This window comes from Leptonychotes weddellii, chromosome 16, assembly GCF_054177405.1.
Source record: "Leptonychotes weddellii isolate Sample4059 chromosome 16, ASM5417740v2, whole genome shotgun sequence".
Taxonomy (NCBI): Eukaryota; Metazoa; Chordata; class Mammalia; order Carnivora; family Phocidae; genus Leptonychotes; species Leptonychotes weddellii.
In genome coordinates, this window is record NC_138384.1 from 34,668,360 (window position 1) to 34,692,735 (window position 24,376).

Below are 24,376 nucleotides of genomic sequence, written 5' to 3' on the forward strand. Positions count from 1 at the left end.
AACTTTAAAGGGAAAAGGAGTTAGACAAAATAACTTGCAGCAGACAACCAAGGTCTCCGACCCAGAGGCAGGGTCAAAACTCACTCAGCCAATCCTGCAGGGAGGCTGAATAAACAGAATGCTTGAGAATCTGGGTCCAAATCTGGCCGAGGGAGAGGCGATAGAGAGTAAGACCTCTCAAAGCCTCGGTTTCAAAAATAGGACTATTCATCCTGAATTGTGGGGGCGTTGGGGCCACAGAACGACACAGTACCTGAGCAGGTGACACTGAGCCACGTTCCGCGAACGTGCTCAGTGCATATGAGGCATGCCCAGTCCCTGCTCTCGGCACCCCCGCAGTCCATCCCTGAAATATGATGGAGATGAAGTCCCCCGAATGCCTAAGAAACAAAGAAAAAGCACAACGGAGGTCACTAGCCTCTGCCCAAGAAGGCCAGTCAGTGTCCCATTTGATTGTAGAGAGCTTTTTCATGAATAAAGTTAAAATTTGTAAACCACCCAAGTGCTTCAATTGTCTGAAAAATGCTTTGTCCCCACCAGAGGATGTGGGGAAAGAGGTCACTTATTTAAAGGAACAGGCTATCGTGATCAAAGTCCGAACGTCTCGGGCCTCTCCCGGGCCTTTGGATGGAACTCGGGGAAACTGAGAAGTGAAATCAGGAGGAGCCCAGGCTGCTGCAGCCATTGGCACTAGGGGGCAGGCCAGCGGGTTCGCTGCCCGGCAGTGGCCAGCTGAGCGGGGACCCGGGCACAGACAGCAGGACGGCGAGCTTTGCACACACGGAAACACACACTCCACTGCACCGTGCGTACACGCACATGCACGCACACCGATGACAGGTGTGCGTGCGTGTGTGTGTGCGTGCGCACGCGTGTGTGAACAGGGAAAGTTGATCCACAGAAATAGAATACAGAAAAATCAAAGTACTTTAAATGCTCAGGCAGTTCAACTGTTTCTTTCCGTGGCAGGAAAATTTTCAGTGTTTGCAGAACCCCGAAAACGCCCCCGCAGAGCCCTGCTGTCCTCAGCACAGAGTCGGAACACCCACGGGGCAGGATAGAGGGAGGACCCAGAGGTGGGGTCAGGCAGCCTGCTGCCCCTTGCTCTGGCCTTGTGACTCTGGCCAGGTACTTAAACTCCGGAGCCCCAGCATCCTCCTGGGTAAAATAAAGACAGCAGCACCCATGTCCACGTGCCATCGTGCAGATCACAGGTAACGTGCAGCATCCCGGAAGATGCCCCATGGTCAGTCATAGCAGTGATGGTGATCATCATTACCATCTGCTTCTCAGGTAAGAGCACCCAGAAAACATCCTCCCTGGAGCCTGCTTCCCTTGGTCTCAGAGAGAATGGGGTCACTACGGATGCACGACCTCCCATGCTGCACGCACTGGGCGCCCGGCTCTTGTTGCGGGAGTGCATGGACGAGCACACCACAGTTTTTGGAAAGCTTCAAGGCACTGGAGGAAATTCTTCTAAGCTCTCTGAAAAATAGTTTTTCAAATGCATCTATGAGCGTGGAACTCCTCCCGTACCTGCAGCAGACATTGTATTACCCTTGAGTCTAAATCATCTTTTCCGTTTTCCTTGCAAAAATCTTCCCTGACAGCCAACAGAACATATTCTTCTTCTAATTGTTGATTTACCTTTCACAAACGCCGGTGGATCTCCCCATCTCTAATCCTCTATGCTCATTCATTAGCTATCAAGTGCGGCTTTTTGGAACAATTATGCTGTGCTCCACTGTCAGCTCCTTGTGCAGGTAGAGGATACATCCTGACTCCTTGCACAGGACGTAAATTATTGCTGGCACACGAGTACCTGAAGAATGATTACACCCAGCGCACAGTTAAATAATGGATGCTTAGCACGGTGCATTGTAATAAGCAAAAGATATGAAATATCTACTATTCTAAGTGGAATATGCTAAGTATTTTTTTTAATAATAAAGCCGTTTTGGGGAAGACAGGCTATTGAATCATGGTCCCCGGAAGAGACACCCCATGCGTCAGCTCTTTTGCAGAATCTGGCGAGCACTGTCACCTCATCTGTGAAATGGGAACAGTAGTTACACCCTTCCTTGTGCAGAGGTGTTGCAGGTGAAGGCTTAGCACCGAGCCCGGCGCATAGTAGGTGCTCAGTAAACTGCTGTAGCTGCTGTAGTCTGAGGAGTGGGCTGGCCTGTGGGAGGACCAGCTGGAGCACCTGTTACCTGGGCATCGGGTTCAGCGTGTGACCACAGGGAGAGACCGACACTTCCCCTTCCACTAGTCAGCTGAAGGCAGGATCTGCTTTGCCACCAAATATGGTGGAAGGTTCTGGAGCACTGGGAAGAAATGGAGTGGGGATGACACTTGAAGCCCTCTCTCTCCTTGTGAAGCCCAGAAGAAATGGAGCTTCTGGCATAGTACAGTGCTCAGACCTGGGCAGCTGGGGCCCCTCCCCTGGGCCCTGTGCTTTAGAGGGCCCTTCCCTCATCCTCATCACATGGTCACCTCGAGCCTGCACCCTCCCTGTCCTGGAGCATACTCCTGGAACTGGGACCCCGGCGTCCTTGCTGCATGGCATTGAACCCTCATCCAGGGCTTACAGAGTCCTCACCCCCGGGCCCGTGCTCCTGAGCATCAAGCATGCCACCGGTGTGCACTGAGCCCCGGGGAGGTGAAGTGCAGACACTAGATGCCACTGGGACAAGTTACCTGGGATGGTCACAAACACACAGTGGGGGGGGCGGGGAGGCAGGCAATGGGGAGGCCCTGCTGCAGCTCCATGGAGACCTGTACTGAGCTGAGGGCGAGGGACACATCCAGAAGGTGGCCGATGCAGAGGGCTTCGGGGTGTGCAGTGCTGCTCCAGGCCAGACGAGGCACTGGGTGCTTTGGACACGTTTTCTCACTCATTCCCCTCCGACGACCGTGCATTGGGGTTAAGAGCGTGGACTCCAGGGCTGTGCAGCCTGAGTTTAAGTCCCGCTCGGTCTTTGCCCTAGCTCTTGACCTCGACAGTTAATGCCTCTGTATTGCAGCTTCTCCATCTACAAAATAGGAAGAAGCCAGTTACTAGTTCGTGGAGCTGCCGGGGGTGGAGGAGAGAAGTACCAGCCGCCAGCTTAGCTGCGGTCACACTCCAACATGTTTTATCCCCCTTATTGTTGAGCCCATTTTACAGAAAATCAAGCTGAGACTCAGAGATTCACTGACTCTCTGGGAAGCAAGAGAAGTGGTCCTTCAACTTCCAGAACTGCTCCTCATTCTGCCCTCTCCCCCTGAGACATGAGTGCCAGGTCCTTGACACCTCTCCAGGGGGCACGTCTTTGGCCCTCCAGACTAGCTCATGAGGTGTTCCAGATGGTGCTGAGAGAGACAAAGTCCTTCCTGCTCTCACTCCTGCTGGGCAGGTGAGCAGGGGCTGACACAGAGGCAGGGCTGACACACTGAGCACAGCTGGCTCCTCAGGCTCTAGAACCTTCTGGAGCCACCCCCCCCCCCACCGCACTCTCCCACCCACTGCAGCACTGACGCTGGAGCTCAAGTCCGTCCACATGGCTTCTCACCAGCACTCCGTTCAGAGCGTGCCCTGGACACAGCCCACCGCGGTCCTCGGAGGAGGCTGGAGTGCTGTGGATTCCTCCGGCGCTTGAGGCTGGCGACTCCCCTTCTGCCTCCCGAAACACCCCTGGGCACCAGGCGCATAGTAGGGCGCTGTGCTGCTGGGGAGCCTGCAGAGGTTTCTGACGCCTCCAAGCCTCAGTGTCTGCATGAGCTTCCAGAGGCCACAACAAGTTGCCAGAAACTCGGTGCCTTCAAACAATAGAAATCTAATCTTCCACAGTTCGGGAGACTAGACGGAGGAAGGCAAGGTGTGGGCAGGGTCGTGCTTTCTCGGGAGGCTCTAGGGGAGGATTTGTGTCTTGCCCCTTCTAGCTTCTGGTAGCTGCTGGCTTTCCTGGGCTTGTAGGCACGTCACTCCAAGCTCTGCCTTTGGCTTCACACTGCTGTCTCCTCTCTGTGCCTCTTACAAGGACACTTGTCATTGGAGTCAGGGCCCATAGAATAATCTGGGGAGGGTGGTCCCTTTATCTCAAGACCCTCAACTTACTTATATGTGCAAAGACCCTTTTTTCCCCAAATAAAAATTACAAGTGCCAGGGATTGGGATGTGGATATATCATTGGGGACCACCATTCAGCACACTACGGTGTCTTCATCTATAAAGCAGGTGCAACGTTGTATCAGCCTCACAGCTTTGGGGTGGGGATTCTACAACATAATGTATATTAGACAAGCGGTTACAATTCTAACCGTATTTACTATAGTCTCTCTGCACACAACAAAACCTGTAGGTGAAAACATAGTCGATGGATCTTCACAGAGTCCTAGTGCACTTTACATGTTTACTTGTTTAGTTGAACAGAAGCAATCCTTAAATGTCGTTTGCAAACTCGGGGTAAGGACGTTCATGAGAGGCAGGGGTCCCCCTACAGGTCCCAGCACAAGGAGTTCCCCAGGGGCGGGGAGAAGCATGGCCACTAGAGAGGCTTCGCTATCATTCGTGGGCTGCCTCCATCAGACTGGCAACATACGCGGATGGGATATAACAGCTGAGGTTTACAAAACACACATGCACTTTTGGAGGACAACCTGGCAGTGCATCAACACTTCAAATGCATGTCCCTTTGTTCCAGCTCAGCCCCCGTCAGGGAAGTGTCCTGCAGGAAGAAGAGCGGGCCGGTGCAGAGATACGTGTCCAAGGATGTTTGCTGTGGTGCTGCTCGTAATTGCGGGGCGGCGGGGGGCGGGGTGGCAGGATGGGGAGAGCCAGTGAGAGAGCAGGCAGGGAGAAAGGGAGGAGAGGAGAGGAATAAAAGAAAGGAAAACTGCAGGAATGTCCTCTGTGGAGGAATGGCTGAATGCTCAAAGATGCCCCCAAACTCCATGCTTCTCTGCAGGGCTTAAGGGGTGAGGCCCTGAGAAGGTGAATCATCAGCACGGGCCAAGTGATCACACTCTTACGCGAAACGAGAGTCCAAGCAAGTGGCCTCGTGCACACATAAGCATAGTGTGATGATGCACTCTAGATCCACAAGTGTGTGCAAGGGCCTGGCAGCTCACCAATCTGCCTTCGAGCCGCGGCCCCCGCTGGGAAGAAATGGGGGTGGAGAAGGGTTTTAACTTTCTATTTCTGCCAAGCGTCGCTATTTCCCAGCAAGGATGGCAAGAGAGCTTACCAGCGTAATCACAAAATTACCCAGATTTGCAGGCAATTCATCTGTTCGGCTGCACAGGACCTGGAGGCTCAGAGGGGACAGCCGGAGGTGACTGAAGCAGAGGGAGCCCCTGCCCTTCTCTGAATGCCACTCCTAGACCCCCAATCCGTAGCACAAGGGGGCTCAGGAGGTGGCCCCCTCGCTAATTCTCCTGTAGGGGTTTGGGGACTTTGCCAGGCAGGTCCTGGGCAGCTGGTGGATCTTGACTGGGAGACTGAGTCACCCACCAGGAGACCCGTGAGGACAAACAGAGGGCTGCAAGGCCATGCCTGCTTGGGGGGTGTGCTTGGCTCCAGGGCCCCGTGCTCAAGGGTGCGCTCCCCTCCGGCCAGGACACAACGAGGCCTGAGGAGGAGGCAGGAGTGAATCACCACAAAGCTATGCCAACAGGTGCAGTGAAACCATGATACGCTGGGAACAGAGCCGGCGGGGCCGCTCAGCGCCAATCCCCGGGGAGGCTCGCTCCCTCCCAGAGTGGCCGAGGGCTGGCCTTCTATTTTGTATTTCCGAGGCTTTGTTTCTCCACAATGGAAGCATTTCTGAGCTCCTGTCTTTGTAAACAGATACTGCTCAGCAAGGCGGGTGATTCCCAGGCTGTCTCGGCTCTCTGCTTTCTCGTATTTGGGAGGAGTAGCCTTCAAGTTCTAGCTGTTGCCCCATGTTGCCGTGTGACACACGGGGGCTAAGTCACCTGCCTGGGCTCTGACCTGTTCCGTGCAGCCTTGGTCAAAGAGGCTGGCCCACCTCCCAGGACTGCTGGAGGCAAGAGTTCTCCAAAAGGCACACTTGAATCTGCTTACTCCTGCCAGAGAGCCGGTGGGGGACGGGGGTCCCTCCAGGCAGGAGGGCAGCTTAAATTTGAGTCTGCCAGGAAGGACTATGGAGTCTAAGAGCCAGCAGTCATGGTGGGCCACACCTGGATTAGGAGGGCACAGGGCAGGTGGCTCAGCAGGAGGGGCCGAGGGAGCTTCCAATGGGGGGAGATGGGTGTTGGCCCAATTGTCTCCTAACGAGGGAAAGTCTGGGTTTCCTCTCCTGAGGCAGGGCCTGGGGCTTTCTGGAAAAAAGATAAAGAAGGTCTGCTCTGTGGTGCCATGTTTTCCTGGCACTCTAGGGACTGGAAAAGGGGAAATGAAGGAGATGAAATTTCAGCCATCCAGACGCAGTTGGGGAACCCTGACCAAATGTCCCAGCCCTTGCTGAGCTCCCCTCCACCCTCAGCAGGGGCTGGCGGTTCATCCAAATAGCACACATCTGGGGTGAGGGCTGGCGCCAGGGAAACGCGTCCCCGAGGCTGGGAGGGCCCCACTGATCTGTTGCTCTGAAACCCCAGCTGCTATGGGAGCAGGAGGAGCCTGGATCCCCCAGATCCCCAGGCCCTGCTCATCACTCACCACGCTGCAGAAACGTGGTGTCTCCAGAACAAGTTCGCTGCTGGCCTGGGGGACTCGTGTCTCCCCTGAGGTCACGTCTGGGCCTATTTGCAAGTCACTGCCCCCACTGCAGAGAGCTGTGCCCTTTCTTGGAGGCATGGCAGGACCACGGGGCTGACGTGTCCACACTTGCCACTCACATCACCCACCACAGCACCTGTCACCACCGCCGCTCCCTCGTGGTGCTGTGCGGTCTGAGCCGGGGCCTCAGTCACCCACGAGCTCCCCGCGTCCGGGGTGTCAGCGCACCCTCCGACGGGAATGGTGGCAGAGGAACTCTGTGTCCTTCCTCTGGTGCACGGGGAGTTCCTTCTCCTTAGGAATCCAGGGGCAGATTGCTGCATCTGAGGGCGGTGCCTGGGTCCAGCCCCAACACCTAGGAGAAGCGGGTACCCACTGCCCTGGAGTAGGCGCGTTGCACCCGGCGGTGGCAGGGGCTGGTGCTGAGATGAGTGAGGCCATCCCTCCTCCGTTCACAGCTTTAGGAAGAGGTCTCAGCTTGGACCCAGGTGCCAGGAGATGAGATCGCCCAGGGCAGGAAGTGACAGCCCATCGGAGCATGGTGGTGGGGGTGAGGGTGGGGTATAGGGGCTGGGGGAGGAGAGCCGAGGGGCAGCTCCAGATTCAGGGGCACCCAGATCTGGCTAGGCGGCCATTCTCTACCATCCCTGGCATGGGGTCTGACCCTGCCGCTCAGCATCCTAGAGGCTCAGCTCCTCCTCCCGTGAAATAAAGTAGCTCCCACCTCATCGGCTTGTTGAGGGACGGCGAGAGTAACAGGTGTAGAGGGGGTCGCCCGGGGCCTGGCTCCCACAAACCCGGCACAGCAACTTTGCTCTTAGGTCCTCGCTGCATGGGGAAGAATCCCTTTACAGCTCAGAGCCATCTACACACGTGTCTTCCGCACACATGCTCGCCACCTTTGCCAGGTGCCAGAAAGAGAAAGACTCAGCCCCCAGGTGCTCTCGGGCTAGGGTAGAGACTTACCTGTAAGCAGATTGCAACACAGAGTAGCGACAGATGTTTGCCCTGGGGGCCTCAGGAGTGAGTGATTGGGCCTGGGGGTGCCCCAGGGGCATTGAGGCGGCATCACTCGGAGGCTGTAACAGACACAGCAAGCAGGTACCAAGCTTGTTCTTTTTTTTTTTTTCTTTAACTAGACATTCCTTCATTCTCCATTCATTCACCATTTCTTGATTATCTCCTATGTGCCAGGCACAGAGAAGGTCCCCAGGATAGAGACAGCTCCCATTCAGAGGAAGTAACATTACCTAAGGGACAGAGGCTTCCCTGGCCCAGAGTCGCCTGCAGTCTTCTGCCCTCTCAGCACCATGACAGCCCCGAGGTGCTGCGGGGTAAGCCGAGGTAACCTCCCACTGGACTGTGGCCCTGCTCCAGCCAACGGTCCCGCCCAGAGCCCCCAGCTCAGTGCAGGACACAGGGCGGATGCTCAGTAAACACATGTTGACTGCCGTGTCAGCTGAGTCTGCTGGGAGGGAGGGCACGTGGCCTTTGGTGTGGGGAGTGCTCCAGGGAGGGCAGGGGTCAACGGTTTCAGGAAGCACTAGTAGGAGAGCCCAAGGTGGCTACCCAGACCCCGACATGCGGACAGACTGCAGACAGGCGTGCCCTCGGGAGGAAGGACACTGAGCAGAGGAAGGGGTACAAGGCAAGGCACAGAGGTATCCAAAGGCATGCGCTATTCAGGGCAGCTGGGAAGAAGTAAAAGGTACTGGAGGGGCTGCGTGCTACGAAGCCAAGACCAGACACGGGATAGCTGGCTCGGCAAACCCAGCCGGCACACATCGAGCGGTGCCCACCCCCTTTGGTGCCTTAGCCAGGGTACCTCTGAAGGCAGACCTGAGGCCATGTTGCGTATGTGAGTACTTTCTGTGGGAACATTACCCTGGGAGCAGAGCTGAAGGACTGGGGAGCAGAAAAGGCAGAGGCACTTACAGGTGCATAATCCAATTGGCCAGTGCTGTGGGCGATGGGAGATCCATCCCATGACGGTCAGAGTGGCCCTACGAGCAGCTAACGTACTGCAGAGCAAGACTGCTGGGGACCGAGTGCCAAGCAAGTTCTGTGGGGTCACAAGCAGCTGCATCCAGATACCTCAGGGCAGGAAGCAAGGGGCCCGGGGTAAGTCCTGGTCAGGCTGCTCCCAGGAGGACCTGGTCAGTGCCTGTGCAGAGTGGTCCAAAGGATGGCTGGAGTGTGTGCTGGGGCAGAGAGCTCGAAGCAGCGCATGCAAGGTGCTACCATCCGCGATTCAGAGAAAAGCAAGAGCCGACAGTCCCAGCTGTGTGCCATGGGCCTTTGCCTTGGACTAGATTTCCCAGACTCTGGGCCAAGGATTTAGGGCAAGCAGCTGACTTGCGAAGGTGCAGGGAAGACAGGTCAGGTTTCGGGGAGGGAATGCACACAGTCATGGGTGCGTTAATGGGGGCAACCAACAAAGTGGGCATACCGGGAGCCTGATCGCATGGGAAGACTCGGGAAGACACATCTCAGATTTGTCCTTCTCAGCGGTGAGGAGTAGGGACATTGCCACACCACTTTCTGTCAGTCACTGGCTGGGAGCCGCATCCAGGGATCCAGGGATCTCTGGCATTTGGGCCAGAGATTGGGAAAGAGTAGCTCTCTGGACAAAGAGAACTTTGGACAAAGTTCTCAGGCACAGAAATGCAGATTCCAAATGTTCTGTCCAATAATGCCCTTGTCCCAGCCCTCACCCCCAGGGCACCAGAAATGGACGACAGCCTCTCGTGCTGGCCAGGACCGGCCACCTTGCAAATGTCTGCCCAGAGTCCTGAGACAGAAAGCAATCGCTTCAGTTCAGCAAACATTATATGTCTGTCTCTGTTCCACTTCGGTTTCCTCTGTGGCCGGCATCACCCTCCCAGGCAAGAGATTATATATTTATTAGCTTATTGGATTAGGGTTGGTCTCCCCCAGTGACATGTTAAGTCCCCCAAGGACAGGGACTCGGTCTAACCCAGGAGGCATCTCACGTGCCTAGAACTGTGCCCGCACATGGAAGATGCTCGGCGGTATTTTCGGATTAAAGGCAGGAAGGACCAATGTATGAGACTCAGAGAGCCTAGCCTTCCATCCGTTTAGTCTCCTGGGCAGAAAAGCAGGCCCCTAGCCACACATTAAAACAAGCGGCCCCTCTAGTGTCCCCGGGGGGAGGGTGTCTTGCGCTGGGCTTCCCGTGGCCAGGGCTCATCACCCGGCAGGGGATTCCTCTGGGCACCGTCACGGCCATTTCCAGGCGGGTGGGTGTCCTCTGCGAGTCCCTGCAGAACTTGGCTCCCTGCAGAACTCGGCTCCCTGCCCCGTCCCACCTCCGGCATCTACCCCGGGACCGACGGCCTCCCTTACGCACGGTCTTCCGTGTAAAGTCACGGCAGTATTCAAAAGGTTAAAGCAGAGTGAACTGTTAATTTTAATGCTTTCTCTAAGCTTCAGTTTTAATAAGCGAAAATGATGTTCTTATTTGCAGTAAAGTGGTGTTATAAAATTCTGTCTGTCAAGCTCATTTTAAAACCATGGAAATAAATGATCTGACAAAATCAGGCTATTAGACAAGTGAGGAAGAGTGATTTCCATAAAAGTAGAGGAGCTGTTCCTTAATTTCACACTTGGTAGTCTTTTGGGTCGACTAAATTTTTAAATAAGTGATAAAATTATATTAGCGCAATTGCATTTTTATAGATTTTTTTGGTCATTGTACTCTTTTTCAATCCCTTTATTTTAACTCAAACTGTTCTGCTGAAAGGTTAGTCTCAACTTATGTTAGCTCGTAACGGTCTGTCCGCACGCCCGCACTCTCGCACGCAGTCCTGGCGGGGTCTGGCGAGGTCTGGCAGGGGCGCACCGCACACGGCTGGAAATGGCCACTTCCTGCTGGACACGTGGGGCTGTGGCCCCTAGGTCCGTAGGAGGGCAAGGGGGATGCCGAGAGTATCCACCAGGGTCGGGAGCGTGCCTGCCCCTGGCTTCTGAGCTCACTCGGTTTTTGCTCAGGATAAGGAAGAAAACCAGGAGAACATGTTCTCCAGAAACCCTCGTTCTTGCAACTCAGGACGTTGGGTGGGGACAGGACTGGTCAGTGTTTGCACTAGAAGCTGGGAACTTAGGCAGGGAGATGGAAGGGAGCACATCTATGATGCTTCATGTGTCTCCTACCAAGCCCACCAGACCCCTTCAAATCATCAGATAGCCAGGACCGGGCTCAGTGTTCTGTCTCAGGCATTGGGAGAACCCTCAGGCGAGGCCCAGAACTCAGGTCTCCCTAGGGACTGAAACAGGCCCAGTCAGCCAGATTGGGTCCGGTTGGGGGAGAAGAGGGGACGACTCTCTGATCTGATTTTTAATAATTAGAACAGCATGGAAGGTATGGGGCTTTGGCACATCGTCTGCCCTGGCCTGTGCTCATTTCCCAGTTCTAAATGTTGAGAGCACAGACTTTTGCCCCCTGCAGACCAGGCTTACCAGCCTCTGCATTCTTTCAGGAGCAGAGCTCGGGGGCTGGGGCCCCCTGCTCTTTGCCCCAGGCGCTCATGCCCAGTTCTGAGACCCAGCAACTCCTCCCCTCCCCCACCCCTCCAAGCCTGGGTTCCTCTCTTGTCCTCCCCAGGCTGAGCCCCTGTCTGGGTCACGGTCACACTCACCAGCCTCGTCCACGTCCGATTCATCTCTTGCAATGGTTTCTCTTGGACGTCAACTACGGACAGGCAGTCAGACGACACTACATAAAGGTCCAGCCATTGGCTGCCCCCTCCCCATCCGTGGGTAGGTCTGCATTAGGGGTCTGTGGCCGAACCCGAAGCTCAGAACTCAGCCTCAGCACCCAGCTGGCCTCTGGGTGCATCCTCCCAGCACGTGTTCATCTCTGGGCAGCCCAGTGCGGCAGTTTGTAGAAACGTGCATTCATTTCCAGGTAGCCCTTCTTCCAGGAGGAAAATGAGCCTCTGTCTCATTAAAAGAGGGAGAACACACGTTTGCGGAGCCTCTCCTGTGGACCAGGCACCGTGCTGGGTGAGAATGCGGACCCGCTGTCTATTTTGCTGTGAGGGGTGTGGCGCTCACCTGGGAAACACAGCTCTTAGAACAAAGGAGTACATTGCTCCAGGGAAGGAATGGCCTTTTGAGAGGCTGGCTGTGAGAGCCCCCACTGAAGAGACAGTGAGCTGGGGAATCAATTCACCCCATGCATTTTTTCATTAATTAAGCAAACGTTTAGTGGGTGCTTTCCGTGTGCCAGGACTCCCCCAGCCTTGGCACTGCCTGGTTGGGGGGGGGGCGGTGGGCGGTGTGCAGGCTGTCACGAAGTGGCCAGAAGTGCATGCCCTCCGCCAGCCACCCAACATCTGTCTGACATTCAAGAGAGCATCTTCTGAGCCCAGAAGTCAAGCTTTCCTTCTCCAAGGAGGCTCCGAGAGGCAACGGCGTCGGAGCGCGGGGGAACGGTAAGTCCGAAGTGTTTCCTGGGAAAGAGGAGGAAGTGCCGGTGAAGCACAGCCTGCAGGGTGGCCGTGGAGGGGCAGGGCTGTCTCTCCCTAGGAAGGAAGAAAGAAGAAGTCCAAATTAGTCATGTTGTATTACTTCTTTTTATGGCAATGCTCTGAAAGTCTGCAAATGTCAGCATGTTAATTTACTGTCACTCAGTGATATTATTTCATCCTTTCAAAAATGTGTTTCTTGCATTTTCAGTAGCATACTCCAAGTGTTCTCCATCTCAAAGTTTCTATAGATAGTGCGACTACTTTCACTCTGACCGGTGCCAAAATGTAGAAATTCATCGCTGGCTGTAGCCACATATATGTTACGAGTGGAGTCGGGGACTCGGGTTTCCTGCTTGCAGAGCCCGGGGGAGAGGTCTGATTTTTCTCTCTGTTCTCCTTCTACCACCCCTCGTCCTCCTAAAATGCTCTGGGGTTTCTCTCTCAAGGAACGCGCCGAGATAAATCGAATAGAGAGAAATTTTAAGGAATCAGTCATGGCTGGGTTTGTATATTGAAGCCTGAGCCCTCCCCGTCTCCAGACGCAGCCCACCCCCCACCCGGCTGCTTCTCCTATGGTGGCAAACTTATTTCAAAAATTCTGATGAAACACTTGGTAAATTTTGTTATTCTGTGATGATAATAAATCATTATAGCCTTAAACACTTCTCTAGCTTGGAGCCTCAGCCACAAATTATCTTGTCATTCTGACCAAAACATTCTCCAAAAAAGCTTGACAAGTGCTAAAACCCAGAACATGAAACCATGTGTTGTTGTGAAAGCAAGATTCAGAAATGTCAATTAATTAGATTAAGAGGCTACTTTTAGCTTTACTCGTGTTGCCAAATAACCCTTAAAATACGCATAGCAGTGGAAATCTACCTCCGCGGTACAGTACTTCTGTGCCGAAGGAAGACAATGGATCGGACTAATGGACGGAATTATTGTATCTGTCAGCCTGCTCGAGAGAATGATCTAGAAGCAAATGTCTTGCTTCTTTTTCCACAATGTGGCTTCCCAAGCTGGGTAAATCCTGCCATTTATGAATTCAAGTAGTTCCCTGCACCCCGCCCCTCTGAAATCATCTACAGATCTAGAAGGAAAAGTCAAGCCTTTTTTGTATGCCTTTACTAAGAAGATGGATTTTTAATGTCTTTCTGTGCTTTTTTTTTTTTTAATTTGCATTTGCATTTTGAAGTTCACTTTGTAAAAAAAAAAATATATACATCATGGAGAAATTATTTAAATGTTTTTTTATCCCTGTTTCTTGAAAATCTTATCTTTAAATAATCTATATCCTCCATTTTATTTATGCCATAAACTGTTCCTATATTTTAATGGTCTGTTTGCTTTAAAAGGGGTTGTTGGTTTTAATAGCTCAGTTACTATCTTTGTAAACTAAACTCCTTCTGACGAAATTCGAGCAGATCATCTCTGCCTGTGTGTGGAAGGCACATTCCAACCCCTGAAAAGGAAATTTAAGCCAAATAAATGTTCTGCCCAAATTAAAATACATAAAATGAATAGTTAAGTTGGACAAGAGCTGATGGACGGAGCAGTTGGGACATGTGGGTGTTGGGAGAGCTGGCTGCCAGGCAGGGCCTCAGGAGAGAAAACCCAAATGAAATTAATTTCCCGACCCCCTTTATCCATTCCTCAGGGCTAATTGATTGCAGTGTTGGCATGATGTCTTTCTTGGGCGAGTAAATGGGGCAGGGCAGGTGGCACTGGGAAGGGTGATGTGAGGTCACTCCCTACAAGGACCTTTGGGGTCCCAGCCCCTGCACCCAGCCATGGCTCAGCACCTTCTCTGCCCCCATCAGCCCTCCTGGGGGGACAGGGACTGAAAATTCACCTCCATGTTCTCAACGGCAGTTGTGCCCACCTGGATTCTATTATAATCCGTGTGGATTCTGACACTAACTTTATGACAGGGCATTTCTGCGGAGGAAGGACACATCTGCTCACACAAAGAAATGGCGGGGGTGGGCAGGGAGGGCAGGATGGAAGACGTCTGAGGCTGAGAGAAGAGTCCCTCCCCTCTTGGCATGCACAACCTTGCCACCCACTGCCCACTGCTACTCCCAGCAGCGAGCGTGAGGAGCCAGAAAGGCATAAAAGGCCAGCTGCTGGGGTGACCCATCCTGCTGGTCCAGGCAAGGTGTGCCCCAGGCCGGGGGTGGGACTTCCTGTGGGCGGGACTTCCTGCGCAGAGCCATTTCCGGCGGGATGTCATTCTGTGTAGCCCAGGAGGCGGCGGGGCTCTGCGGCGGCTCGCCAGGTTCCCGCATCTCACGGTTCCTGCGGGTCCCCCCACTCGTTGTACTTCCCTCCCCTCTCAGCCAATCTCACTGTTTCTAGCCAGCAATGAGGCAATTAATGAGCTGTACAGAAGCCCTAAGTTATCTCTGGAACTAGATGGGTAATAAACACATAAATAAGTAAATAATTAAATAACTAAATAAAATAAAACGGATGAGTGAGGCATCCAGGGCTCCAGTCTCCCTGGAATAAGTAGCACTGGGTAGTGGAAACAGCCGGGGGGAAGGGGACGGCCTGAGCTCTAGAAGCAGCTCTGCGGCTGACATGGAGTGTTATCTTGGCCGAGTCACTCCCCCGGCTCATTGGGAGCCCTCCCACTGAGCCCAACAGCCCCCCAGGTTAATGCGTGCAGGAGTGCAGGGGCCAGACGGGAACGCGGGCGTTGGCGCAGCCAGGCGGCAGGTGCTGCCCATACTCCCTCCGCCCCTCCTCTGTACCTGCCAAGGGCTTCCTACTGCAAGACCCTGGGTCTCTAAGCCGGTGGGAGCACCGTCTTCCTTGCCCCGGGAGCAGTGCTCAGCCAGGTTCAGACGGGAGTCAAGAATCCCCGTCTGCCTGACCCTCAGATGTGACCACTCTTGATTTCCTGGCACAATCCTACAGAGCTTTCCAGCGTGCTCAAGTCCCATTGACCCCGCGGGCAGCCTGCTCCTTAATGCATCTGGAACTGGCTTCCTCTCCTTTCCTGTCTCACCACCCCCTGCCCCCCACCCCCTGGCTTCCACCTGTGCTTTCTGGGATCACCTGTCAACGGACCGGCCTCAACTCAAATTCTGGTCTCAGCCTCCACTTCCCGAGGAGCCTGGCCTACCAGACAAATAGGTGGAGATGGGGACCAACCTGAGAGCTGATGCTCCCCCTGAAATGGGCAGCCACGTGCTGTCACAGAGGAGTGTGGCCTCTAGAGATCTGTCTAAAATCTCCCAGTTTTCAAAATTTGGCAACGAATTAAAGTTTGGTTTGTTTTGTGTTTAAGTGTGGCTCACACCAGGCAATCTGCAGGTCATACTCAGTCCATAGGCCACATTTGACAACCTCTGCCAGCTAAACATTCTGTGTTCAGTTTAGGTACCAGAGATTCCAGCTTTCTAGAATTTACTTTCTAGTAAATTCTGGTCCGCAGCCATATCAGGGTCTAGGTAGTGCAACAGAAAGGACAAAAAGCCTTTGGGCAAAGAAGCCCCCCTCTCTGCAGGGTGCAGGGCCTCCAGCTGTACCTTAAGAAGAGAGTAGCCCAGAGCTTCCCAAGGTTAGCGGTGTCCAGGGACACTTCCAGCCCAAGGAAGATGAGACGCTGCCCACCCCGCCTTGTGCCCGCTACCAGGAGAAGCTGCCCCTAGGGGCCAGTGGCAATCCCATAGCTTGTCTTCTCACCAGGCTTATCCCCACTGCCCCCTGGAAAATTGAGATCCTTTATTTAGAGGAGCCACCTCCTGAGGAATCTGAGAACCTCACTGGAGCTCACCACCCCCTTGGCAAAGCTGAGGCTCTAGACATTACTCAAGATACAAAGAGAAACATCTACCAACCTGTAGACAGAGCCATCTGCACCCCAAACTTGAACCCTAAGTGTACGGCTTGAACCTGACCTTGCAACAGAGGAAGGACTGCAGCTTTGGGCCTGGAACCAAGTTGAGGTGAACCTTTGACACCCCCCCACCATGCTGAGCAGAATCACAGTTGTTGTCCAGGAAAGACCCAATCCTGGCCACCCAAAGTGCTGGCTCCCACCATGGTGACAGGAAGCTCCTTCCCCTCAAGGTCGCTGAGCAGAACCTATGAGCAGGTCATACCTTGAAGGGAAAACTGCCCAAGCATGAAGCTGAGACAGAGGGGTGGGAGGAGACAGGGAGAGAGAGACAGACAGACAGAGGTAGAAAGAGAGAGTGAGAGAGAGAGAGGGAGAAACTGAGGGAAACAGAGGCGGGGGGAGAGACAGAGATAGAGACAGAGAGGGAGAGAAAAACAGAGATAGAGACAGAGAAACAGAGAGACAGGGAGGGAGAGCTTCCTGGGATATCACTGAAGCACCTATGTCCAGCAGTTGCTGACGCCACTCTGCTCGGACTTCATGTACCTGGGCCACACTTCCTTTCTTCGCTTGAGATCCTGAACCGATTCTTGCCAACAGCATCTCGACAAGCACTCCTGACCCCCAAGCCTGGGAAGGAAGGGGCGCCCTGTGCGTTACAAGTTCCGGAAGGCAGCAGGAGGGACCCACCACCACGGCCCGTGCGTGGACTTCAGGGAGCCCACGGACTCTGTCATTAAGCCAATGAATAGATGTGCCCATAAGCACTTCGCAAGCCCTATGTGGTCGAGAAACTGTGGAAGAAATCCTAGAAAGACCCCCACGTGAGAAACACTGGAATGGATAAAGAAAACATCGATGGGCCCAGTAGTGCTTAATTTCAGGTGATCCAGTGGGTGCTTCTCAGGAGGTGACAGGCTAAGGCCACTGGCCTCAACATCTCTAGGCGCAGCCAGAAGGCAGCCAAGCCACCGGCCTTCCGGTGGTTTCTCACAAAGAGGGGCCGTAGCCTCCCATGCTCTCCTCTCCCTGCCATCTCCAAACTTACCTGACCCTCAAGGTCCAGCCCAGGCCTGCCTCGCCAAAGACAGGCTCCCTGCCAGGGCACCTCATGTTTCAGGGACTGAGCCTTGTAATCCCACTTTGTTTGCTGCCCATCTTCATTCTTACTCAGACGTTTGACATTTATTTGTCACTACTATTTTGTCTGCTTTCTCCAGCTTGGCTCCAAACTCACTCAAGTCCAGCATGGGCCTTAGGCGTTTTTTCCCTTGCTCCTGGTGCTGGCCCGGGGGCGGCGAGCTGCCCTCTGATCACGTGGGGAGGTGAAGGCTCAGCCCCACTGGGAATTGTGCAGGGTCCAAGGAGGCCTTACCAGTGCCCCACCTCATGTCTCAGGCACACAGAAGCTCCTCAGACCTTCTTTCAAGACAAATGGGTCCCCATGTTTAGGAAACTAACCCCTACTACTAAATGGGCCATGGTGCCAAAGTCCCTTACACAGACTGGGTAGTTAGGACTCTCTGGAGATCTGGACACCCTCCGCCATCTGCTCCCAGAGCCTTCAGGGAGCCCTTGCCCCAGGCCCCCTGTCCTTCCCCTGCCCCACTCTGTCCTAGCCCTGTCTCTCCATGGTAGAGAGAGAGAGGGGCTAGCTTTCCAGTGGACGCCTCACATCTCCGCCTTGAGTCTATTTAGGGGAACGGGTCCATCTCTTGTACAGCCTTGAGGGACCCCCACCCCCACCCCTGGATCAGATTCCTGCAGGAGTGGGGCTGGAGGGAGTCTAGAGAGCAGAGAAAGCAGCCCAGACCTCCAAGCACATTGTCGTTTGTGATCGTTTTTTCCAGATTATGTGCGGCCTTGTTGATCACGTGAATATTGACAACCTCTGAGAAGGCTATAATAAGAAGCTGGAGAAAGCATTTGAAGGCAGGTTCCATCTGTTCAATGGTCAGCCCTCGAGGAGTGCAGAGAAGGCAGAGGAGGGGGCTGCTTTCATATGCTCGTCCTCCCCTTCCCCACCCCTCAGGCCTGGGCCCACCCCGTGGCTCAGTTACCCCCCTGCCCTGGGAGAATCTGGGGTGTCGGGCAGCCCGTGATGAAGCTGCAGGCCCCTGAGTCCAGACACGCAGTCCCTGACTGAAACGCACCGGCCCCAGGTCAAACTCCTTCCAGAACCACAGCCCCCTTGGCGGTAAGGGATTGAGTGGGGGGGAAGCAGGCGACTGGGTTTATGCTCAGCCTGCCTTTCTAGTGTTTCTGCAAACAGGAGCCTGGCTGACTTTCCTGAGAGTGACAGTGTGCCCGGGGAAGGCGGCACCTTACACATAGCTCCCACAGCAACCCCCCAGCCGGCCTCCCTCCCCGGATGGCGAGGGTGAAAACCACGTGGGAGAAGGTCTTTGCTTCCTTGGGGGTGTCCAAACAGGAGGACGCCCTCTTATCTCAGCTGGGGGCCTCGAGCCACATCCCTGGCTCGGGAGGTGGCCAATCCCAGCAACTGCATCCACGTGCCACTTCACCACGGAGAGGGGACAGCCGCATGGACCTCGGGTGGACAGGCACAGCGCCTCGGGCCTGGGGCTCGGCCTTCCCCAGGGAGGGGGCCAAGGGCTGCGGACGGGCCGGGCTGGGCGAGGACCGCGCCACATGCGTCCCCAGCCCAGCCACGCCGCCTCGGCCGCCGCCTCGCGGGTCCCCTCGCCAGCGGGCAAGCCTCCCTTCTCTCCCCCCGGCCACATCGACTTCCTTCTGAGGGCTGTCACTGCAGCCCTTCAAACCCATTTGACTGGGTTGGAGCACATCACACTGTCACCAACTCAGTTTTCATTAGGCGGCTGCTTCTCTGTTAGCCTAGCCAAGCAGAAGAACTCAAACACATGCACAAATTAAATCGACATCCAAACTCCACCAATATACAAAGCAATTTAAATGATATTCATTAGAGCGATGACAAGCCCTGATGAGGCTTTCAGGAGCCGGGTCCTTCAGCTTTTGCCGACTCGGTTTCATGGTCACTGAGGCGGAACTCCCGAGACTGTACCTCCATTTTTTTTTTTTTTTTAAGCTAAGAAAATGACTCCTTCCTGACACACCTACCTCATTCTCTCTCTTCTCTCTCTCTCTTCCTCCCCGCTCTGTCGCCGTTTGGCCGGCCCTGGCTTCCGGACCCAGGTATCGTCCTGAACCGGGGAGTCACATAAAGGAAAAAGGCAGCCAGTCTGACTTCTTTTTTCCATAAATGCTCCAATTAAAACAGATTTCAGTTTCTCGTAATTTCATTTCACTTGGCCTGGGAGATCTCTAACTCACAATTATGACGGTCATAAATGTGTCCCTGGAATCCTGCGGTGGGAAGAAAAAAAAAAAAAAGTAATGGAAGTGAGATGTTGAAACGCACTAATTTTTAAAATGTAAACCCCCCCCTAAATTTAAAAAGTCGTTTCCAAAGTCTTATTTATATATTTTAAATTTTAAAGAGAGAGCAGGATGGACCCCCGCTCCCCCACCCCCGCTGCAGCTACCTGGGACTATAGCAGAGGAGCTGGGTTCCCGGTGGGGTCACGGGACTCGGGGTCCTCATGCGTCGGGGCTAGGAGTCGGGCCAGGCTCCCAGCCATGTCTGAGTCCCCAAGCCCCAGAGAAGGATTCAAGTCCACTTGGGCAAAGAGAGCAGCGCAAGGACTGCGCGGGATTGTTCGCCAGCTAAGGGCAGAGCAAGGTCATGGCCACATCCATCAGATTTCTGGGCTTCGGAGTTTGCAGCCCAGATAATATCCACAGCAGGGGGGATGATCAGCAACTTCATACACTGATGCCTGCACTTCTGTTTATAATTTTATGCTCAAGGTTAATTATGTGTGTCCTTGGCTTTGATCAGAGATATTAGCACGTGAGAATGTTGCCTGCGCCCATATTGGCAAAGGAAGGATTCTTAGAAATACCCAGGACTGGAGGCACACTTTCATCTTCAAGCCATGAGCTCTTTCCTACTTGGGAAAAACAGCACTGTCCAAACCAACTTTCTGTGAGGACGGGAGCGTTCCGTATCCGGGCTGCCCCCCCAAAGTGTAACCACTAGCCACATGTGGCTACTGAGTGCTTGGAATGTGGCTGGTATGACTGAAGAACTCAGCTTTTCATTGCATTCAACTTAAATTTGAGTAGGGCTGGTGGCCCCCGTATTGCACAGCACGGGTTAGACAGTAAAGAACAGGGTATCCTAACGCCTGAGTGGCTAATTGTGGACGTTAATCTCTGGAAAGAGGTCACCTTGCTTATCATCATTATCATCAGGAATGATTTATTAAGGATATATTAGTGTGTGACATTATATAAAGGTGGTGGAGAAGCAGTTCCTCTGATCTTCTATCATTGGGACTTAATTTTGAAAACACCTGGCTCTCTGGACCAGGGGTAGGGCCCGGAGCCCCGAATACGGAGCCTCAAGAAGCCACTAACTTTGCTTCAGATCACTCCTGATGTCCAAAGCTGTGGCCTGACCCAGTCACCATCTGTCTGTCCGGACATCATGGACCGTCAGGCCACGGACCGACAATTTGGCCCATCCGTTGTCTTGGCAGGGCAGGGAACACGGTCCCAAATCAAAGGTGCTTTGGGATGAACTGCCAAAGCCCACCCAGGACAGGGTTTGCTTGCCTTTTAAATCGTCCTGGGGATGGCCTCCTGGCAAATCCTTGGGGAGAGAAAAATGGTGCCTCTAAGTCCAGCAGCATCTCCCTCCGGCTTGGAGAAACCCAATGGAGTGCGAGGAAAATCAAGCACGTCCCTGGAAACAAGACCCTGCGGTGGACCGCTCCTGCGCACTGACATGGGGGGTCCGGCCCTCGGCTGCCACGACGCTGGCACGCCACGCACGCGAAGGTGGGGCTTGTCGGAAAGGAGCTTTTCTTCCCGGAAGCTTTATGCTGGGAGACAGAGCTGAAGCCTTCCCCAAAGGAGTGAGATTGTTCCCGAAGCTAACTATAGCATATTTCGCAAAGGCCAGCGCGCCCTGGAATTGCGTGGGCACACAGGCACGAGTACCTTTTCCGTGGCTCCGGAGGTCAGCTGCAGGCTGAAAGGCATCGACTGGCACGGGGTCCCACGGGAAATGCATTTCCAGGTTTCCTTTTGCCAAAGATTACACGTGCTTACTAATAAATCCCTAGGGAGAAAAAAGGTTAGTGTTTCTATTACCAAAAGAATAACTATCTGGCAGAGTAAAAATGGTAATTTCTCCATTAGCTAAAAGGATAATAGCTATTATTTTAAAGTTAAAGTATTTATTATTAAAGAGTGGCGCTGGGGTTCGTGTGTTTTCATTTTTATGATTGCTTCCTATAATACAAAGCGTATTGTTTTTGTGCTAAATAGTCAACAGAATAAAATGCCATTGCAATTTTCCAATTTCAAAAGAACTTCACAGATGAATTTGAAAAAAATAAAATCATTTATTTATTTATTTTTCTTTCTTTCCTATTCGATGACTTAGAAATCTCTGGAGACAACAGTTTTAACACCGGATTTGCAAAACGCAGCCTTGCTTCCCATCAGCTCCCGTCCTTCTCCACTGTCAGGGTTCTGCTCTCAAGAAGGTGCTCAGCTCTCCCCAGCCCTGGGAATAGGTAATAGGGCCCCCTTCCTCTGCAGTATTTTTTGGTCACCAGGCCTTGTGGCACGGTCGGTGGTCAGGGTTTGGGGGCAGGGAAGTCGACCTAGCTGGAGTGGTCTGAACTTGAGAAAAGGAATCAGGACCACAGCCCTGAATTCTGCTGGGGAGGTTCACACTTCCACCTGAGCAGAACACCCTGGGGAGAGGCGCCTCTTTGGTGGCTATCAATATATATATATATATATATATATTTTTTTTTTTTTTTTTTTTTCCTTTTGCAGAATGAAAATAGAACGGAGATGCCAGGGAGATCTGGGTCCTCATCATAACCAACCCTCTCTAACTATGTACGATTTTGGTTAATTATAGAATTCTTGCTGCCTAAAACTTAAAGATACATCACTGATATTTTTGCTAAATGTTGACTGCAGCGAATAGCTAAGATGTGGCATATTGATTTCTTGTTGTGAAGTGAGCTGTTCAAGCTCCATTTAAGATTTTCATCTTGCATGTAGCCCTGAGCACATCATAGCACCATAAATTAGTTAAATTGCACATTTATCACAAATGTTATTTTAAGATACTGTGTAAATGTGATGGCTGGAAGATATACAGTAGGACTGCAACAAGCCTGGGCTTGGGCGGGGTGAGGTCGGGGTCACCTACACACCTGTGATTAAAACCTCCCTCACTTGGCACCATCCCTCCTCCTCCCAGGGCCTGTTTAAAGACCTGACTGGGAGGCCCCATCCCTTCCCGTACTCGCATTCTCTACCAGCACCAGCCTCAGGAGAACCAGCGCACAACTACGGGAGATTCAGCATGCCGCTTTAGATCTGCCCGTTTTATCTCCAGACAATCGGGGTCATTCTGGGCTGGGAATGGAAGGCTCTTCCGGGCAGTGGCCCACTCTCTGGCCATGAGAGGGTGCGGTGACCTCCAGAGTAAATGGCCGTACGTTTCCAAATGGGGTGAGGCCCTAGCCAGTCATACTCACCTCCTCCCAGGACGCACGGTCTGGGGGACTGTCCCTAGGCCAGATTAGGTTTGTGTTCATGACTAGGGCCTTCAACTCCCCGGCTGACTGTGTTTCTTCCCGAGGTAACACTAATTCCTGGGCCCCGTTCCTGCGAGCATCCTTTTCAGGTGCCGAGCTCCAGGTGCCCAACGGGCGAGATCACCTGGTACCCGCCTTGGCTCTAAACCCTCACTTCCACACCCAAAGTGAAAAAGCCTGAAGATAATCCTGGGGTGGGGTGAGGAAGAGATGGGCAGAGTATTGGGTTCTTCTCCCAAACTGTAAAGTGGGGGGGGCGGGCACCCTCACTTGCACAAATCCTATCTCCCTTCAAGCCACATGGGCCTGGTGGTGATGGAAGTGTTGTCAGTTTAATCTGTTAGACGCAGGACTTTGGATTCTAATAAACTGATGCTATATTTAACCTGTGAAAAATTCAAGAGTGGAAATCTGGGCTCCAGGATGTGAAGATGCGGGAGGCACGGGAGGGAGGGTGCTGTCCCCTGAGCCGGGTTCCAGGGGGAGCTGGCCCCCCACCCCGCCCCCGGGAGGAATGCATTGTGTGCCACACTCCTCCCAGGTAAAGGCCCACGGGGCACACCACTACTCAGAGAGGGACGAGGCCCGCGGAGGAGCCGGGGAAGGAGCCAGGCCCGCCGCCCAGAAGGGAAAGCCCGCTGCGCCCCGCCTGCAGACGCAGCGCAATTGTGTGGCTAGATCACCAGGCACGAGCAGAGCCAGCACGGTGCTCCCGATTTGCCAAAAACCCGTCTGAAACTCTAGTGAGGGTCTCTCTAAAAACTCGCAGAGACATGGATTGCCGAGAGAAAAGTAGAGCAGACAGAAATTTGGGATTCATCTTGACAAAAGGGGCAGGGATGAAACGGGAAGAGACGTAGGCGTGTTGCCGAACATCTCTGAAAGGGTTTAATTTAAATTTTTAATAAAAGAGTATTTTTTTTTTTTAAGTTGAGGTGTTTCATGTATTATGTGGATGTAATACATCTCTCATTTGTATAATTCTAGGTTAGGAGCTCTGATTCTGCATAACTGCGAGAGTAGTTTGAATGTAGTAATAAAGGTATTTTACAATTTTACATGATGTTCCCGGCGTTTTGTTGGCATGATTTGCCAGGGCTAATAAAAGCTTGTGATTATCATATAAATGCTCTCCCCACTCCTCCCGTGTGTGGGTTCAGTCCCACCCCCACCCCCGACTCCCCACCGCCACCCTGCACCTCCTTATCTGGGCACAGCAGAGAGCAAGTTCTGGTCCCAGAGTCCACCTTCCCGGCGCGGCTCTGTTTCCTGCTCCGTGAAAAGCCCGAATCCACAGGAAGGAACCGCCCTGCACCGAGTCTGAGTCTTCCCCACACCTGCCTCCTGCAGGGCTCAGGGCCCTGACTCCTCACGCACGTCCCGGAGGGAGACCAAACCCCTGGCCCCCAAGCGCGCCGGTCGCCAGGGGCGTGACCCGAAGCTCCGCTCCCGAATAAGTTTCTAACACCGCCTTCGCAGAGAGAAGCCAACCTCACGCGAAAGTCTTCCTTTCTCTAACGTTCTCTTCTCAGGGAAAATTCTGTCCACGCCGGCTCTGCAAAGGGGGCTCCCTGCTCTCCAGACACCAAAGTTCACTAAAACTCCCCTGATTTACGGGCAGCTTCCGACTGCCAGCACC

At 53.5% G+C, this 24,376-nt stretch overlaps 1 long non-coding RNA gene across 1 annotated transcript; it reads left to right on the forward strand.

Moving 5' to 3' along the window:
- Positions 1-20,962: 20,962 nt before the first annotated feature.
- On the forward strand, positions 20,963-23,938 carry LOC115942227 (uncharacterized). Its single transcript, XR_004076842.2, has 3 exons — positions 20,963-21,248; positions 21,561-21,693; positions 21,962-23,938. It is a non-coding gene; the product is annotated as an uncharacterized LOC115942227 (long non-coding RNA).
- Positions 23,939-24,376: the final 438 nt, after the last annotated feature.